General features: G+C 48.4%; 1 non-coding gene across 1 annotated transcript; it reads right to left on the bottom strand.

Annotated features, from left to right (window-relative positions):
• TRNAW-CCA lies at window positions 227-298 on the bottom strand. Its single transcript has one exon. It is a non-coding gene; the product is annotated as a tRNA-Trp (tRNA).

Genomic DNA, 4,954 nt, shown 5'->3' with positions numbered 1-4,954 from the left:
ATATAGTACATGATAAAACCCAGAAAACTGATATTGTGTAATAGGTGTGTACAGTTTTGTTCCCTTTCACTGTGTGTGTGAATTGGTATGAAAGTGAAAGTGAAGTTGCTCAGTTGTGTCCGACTCTTTGCGACCCCATGGACTGTAGCCTACCAGGCTTCTCCGTCCATGGGATTTTCCAGGCAAGAATACTGGAGTGGGTTACCATTTCCTTCTCCAGGGGATCTTCCCCGCCCAGGGATCGAACCCGGGTCTCCCGCATTGGAGGCAGGCGCTTTAACCTCTGAGCCACCAGGGAAGCCCAAATTAGAGGATAACTGCTTTACAATGTTGTGTTAGTTTCTGCTGTACAACAAAGTGAACCAGCTGTAAGTATACATATGTCCCCTCCTTCTTGAACCTCTCTCGTACCCCCTCCATCGCACCCCTGTAGGTCATCACAGAGCACTGAGCTGAGTGCCCTGTGCTATGCAGCAGCTTACCACTGACTATCAGTTTGTTTTAGTGAGGAAACATTACATCCTTTCTCTGCAGGGCCAGGAGCATCTCAAGTCCGCTCCACCAGGGAAGATATTCACTCAGACTTCTCTCCTCTCCAGGGAGGGAAGGTGAAGCTGTGTGTTTTGAAAAACTGGCTTCTCCCTTCCCTGGGAGGAAGTGGGTCAAGGGAGAAGTGCTGTTTCTCCCCTGCTGTTTATGATCTTTATTCGAAAGGGTTATGGAGGCTGTTTCTACTGGGCCATTAAAGGCAATTTTGAGGAAACTAAGAGAAAGAAAGAGAGAGGGAGGGAGAAAGAAGAAAAGGAAGAAAAAAACACAAAGAGAGACTTTCCTGGTGGCCCAGTGATTGAGACTGTGCTTTCCCTGCAAAGGGCATGGGTTCGATCCCTGGTCATGGAACTAAGATCCTGTGCACTACTCAGAATGACCAAAACAAAAACAAACAAACAAACAAACAAAAAACAGGGGAAAAAAGAAAGAAAATAAGATATTTGGGGAGCAAAACTGGGGATTCTGAAGTGAAAATTTGGAGGTAGTGGGAAGAGGGATGGCTGCCTAAAAGATGCCATGTGAGGGGCCCTAGAAAAGGGTCATTTGGAGGCTGTTTTTGAGCTAAAATCCAGCCAGCCTTCCATGTGGCTTGCACAATATTTGGTGCGCATTCTGGCTTCCTTTATTTTCTATAACAACTTGATACCAAGTGCCTAATCCTCTGAGGCTTCACCCTTCACACATGCTGCCCCTTCTACTGGCATCTGCCACTTGTTCGAGTTGAATCTGCATCTGCAGGATTCGTGAGCCCCAAGGCGTGGTGGCGGTGGCAGTGAAGGCCCGGGAGATCCTCCAGGCCTGGGTCTGGTAGGTGTCCACCCGAACTGTGCCTCCTACACACTGGTTCAGGCAGGCTGCCCCGGGACACTCCCCGCTCCTGTCCGCTGGGTTCCTTAACGTCCCGGGGCCATGCTCTTCCAGGAGGGCACAGGAATCGCCCGAGACTAGTGCTTCCTCTCTGCCCCCGTCAGGGCTCACAACCTCAGTCTCTGGACCTCAGGGACATCTGTCCAGTGGCATCTATCCATCCCTCCTTTCCCCAGGAATGAAGCAATGTTCTTCTGGTGTGGAGCGGTCTTCTTCTACCCCAAACCCACTTCTAAGCATTCAGTGCCACCCTGGGCTTTAGGTTTTCAGAAGCCACTGTCTGTAGTCTGTCTGTCTCTCTCATTTTCTTTTTCTTTTTTTTCACTTTGTACTCATGGATCAGCTTTATTGTCAATACAGAGTAAGGCACAGCAACAGACTTGGTGGCTTGGCTGGTAAAGAATCCATCCGCAATGTGGGAGACCTGGGTTCGATCCCTAGTTTGGGAAGATCCCCTGGAGGACTATATGGCAACCCACTTCAGTATTCTTGCCTGGAGAATCACCACGGACAGAGAAGCCTGGCGGACTGCAGTCCATGGGGTCACAGAGAGTCAGACTAAACACACAGCACACAGCAACAGATGAAGAACACAGGTTGATAGAAGTCCAGGATCTTAGGCACAGACTCTTGACTCTTCCACTGCTGTGTTGCCCTCTGCTCTCACACCGCTACTGGCATGCGTGTGAAATACTTCAGTAATAGAAAGCCCCTAAGACTGCTCCTGATCACGTAGGTACATTCTAACCATGATGATTGTGGTTGTTTAGTTGCTAAGTCGTGTTGGACTTACTAAGTTGTGTCTAACTCTTATGAACCCATGGACTGTAGCCCACCAAGCTCCTCTGTGTATGGGATTTTCACATTGGAGTGGGATGCCATTTCCTTCTTTTCCAGGCTGTCTCTCTCATTTTCTATAGCTGTCCGTTACCTCTCCTATCCCTGCCAAATGGCTACGGGCACAAAATTGATTACTTGCTGGAAATGGGGAATGGGAAAAGAGAAAAATATGTGGGAAAAATCAATTAAGGCTTCAAAATATTATTCTGTACACATGTAGCAGGGAACCTCATGTCAACTGCCCAAGACTAAACCAGTTGAACATCCGGAAGCGGCGTCATCTACTTCTGAGCTGTGCTTATTCTCAATCTGGTTCTGAGCACCATTTAATGTGTGTTCAAATCACACAGGTATCTTGTTCAGTCGGGTGGTGGGACTTAAGATTCTACATTTTTCACGAGATCTGCTGGTGGTTGGAGGACCCCACTTTGAGTGGCAGAGGTCTTCTGCAGAACTGTGAGGCCACTGGGAGACTGCTGCTCCAGTTTCTGGTGATTGGGTTTTGCTGACGCTGGAATTAGGCATTGCTGTACCCTCACAGGGGCTTCCCAGGTGGTGCTAGTGGTAAAGAACCTGCCTGCCAGTACAGGAGACGGAAGAGATGGTGATTCAGTCCCTGGGTTGGGAAGATCCCCTGGAGAAGGAGGTGGCAACTCAGCCCAATATTCTTGCCTGGGAAATCCCATGGACAGAGGAGCCTGGCGGGCTATGGGTCATGGGGTTACAGAGAGTCAGACACTCCTGAAGCGACTTAGCACACACATATGCACGCTGTCATGGACACTGTGCTTTGTGACCTAGTGGTCATCTAAACCCACTCTGCCTCACTGATCCCCCCTCTTCTTCCCTCCCCAGCCGCCTACTCCCACCCTCACTGCTACCTCTTCTCTGCCTTACGGGACAGTTCCACCCGTGCCCTGGTCTTCCTCACCTGTGGGGTTTCTCTGACAGTAGATAAATAACTGGACAGCTCTAGAGAATCTTTAAATGGGCTAGTACGACAAAGTCCTTCTTCCTTCTGAGAAAAAACAAGAAGTGAAACTTGAGCAAGCAAGTAAAGGTGAGTCAGGAGTTCTTTTTTCTCTCTGGGCATCTTGTCAGTGGAAAAAAACATTGCAACTTTCTACACTAGCCTTGATTTTGAAAGAAGAATTGAGCCTGTGAACTCCTGCCCCTTTCTGATAGGTGGAAGGAGGAGGGGAACCGACCCCATACTTGCTTGCATGGCCAGTGTTTGTCCTTCACGTTGTTGGGAAGTGGCGAGCAGAGAGTTACAGAGTAGAAGAAGTGGTGAGTTTCTTTTTTGTAGCCCTGGGAAGTTTCTGGTGTTCAAACTAGCCTGGCTTTAATCACTGTTACTTAGTAATAAGAAAGCAGGTCTAAAGTAGAGGCATATGATAAGACTGACCTGAGGGTTCTATAGTCAGAATCATCAGTCACCATTGCAAGGTCCAAGGGCTCAAGTGAAGCCAGCAGTGGCCAGTGGACTGTAATGCCCGTGGATCCAGAAACACACCCCTGACCACGTGGTTGCTGACCTGTGACTCTGGACCAGAGTGAGAACCCCTAAGACCTGAGAGGCAGGGGAGCCATAGAGTCACCAGCTCTGTGGCCAGACAAAGAACCATCTCTCCCAGCAATGGCACCCAGACTGGGGTCTTTTTTTTTTTCCAGTAAGTTTATCTTTGCTCTTAGCTTTCTATGTCCCTGGTTTATGCAGTGAATTTTTTTTGGCCTTGTGGCATGTGGGATGTTAGTTCCCCAAACAGAGACTGAACCTGTGCTCTTTGCATTGGAAACATGGAGTCTTAACTACTGGACTGCCAGGGAAGTCCCCCAGACTAGGGTCTTCAGAAAGCTCCATCACCATCATCTGGGGAGATTTGCTAATAGTGACCTCAATGCCTATGGGCCCAGTGAAGTGTATTTTAAAAAATACTATTGGGCAATTTTAGACATAGTCAGTCGGTGCCTTAGCACATGGTTTGCCAAGTTTTTTGCAGAAAAATTCATTTACTAGATAAATACTTATTGAATAACTACTATAAGCCACATATTGTTCTAAGTCCTGGGCAAGCTGTGAATAAGACAGATTACTAGAGCTTCATAATATGAGACAGATAAAAATGAGGAGTGGCTTTTTTGGGAATTGTTTGGCAGAAAATGCCTTTTTTTTTTTTTTTTTTTTTTGCTGAGCCTCTGGAGCACCATCAGATTCTGTGGTATGGTTCTGAGAACCATTGCCATGGAGACCTGGGAAGCAGATTGGAGCAGTAAGACAGCCCAGGCTTCAGTTTCCAGGCGGTTAGGTGGGGACACCTATGGTCTTACTTTGTGCACATAAAGCACAGGGTATAGTACCCAGCCTCCAGAGGCCCTCATGGTGTTTATTCTCTTTCCCTTCTCTTCGCTTTGGGGCAGGCTACCTGATCTGGAGGGAAAACAGGAGGAGGAAACAAGAGCCTAGAACCTGGAGGTGTGTTGCAAGAGGGATCTGCAGATCAGGTGGGGTGATGCGGAGCACGAAATGCAGAGGCCAAGAAAGGGCCCAAGTGCTACTTGGCAAGGAGCACCCGCAGCGCCGAATGGCGCAGCTGCTGTGGGAAAGAGGGAGTTCCTCAGAAAAGCGAAACACAGCATCACCGCGTGGCGCATCAGATCCTCTCCTGGTCACAGAGTCAAGAGAAAGGAGGAC

Source organism: Capra hircus, chromosome 20 (assembly GCF_001704415.2).
Source record: "Capra hircus breed San Clemente chromosome 20, ASM170441v1, whole genome shotgun sequence".
NCBI lineage: Eukaryota > Metazoa > Chordata > Mammalia > Artiodactyla > Bovidae > Capra > Capra hircus.
Note: the sequence above shows the minus strand (reverse complement) of the source record. Positions and strands in the feature narration are given on the sequence as shown.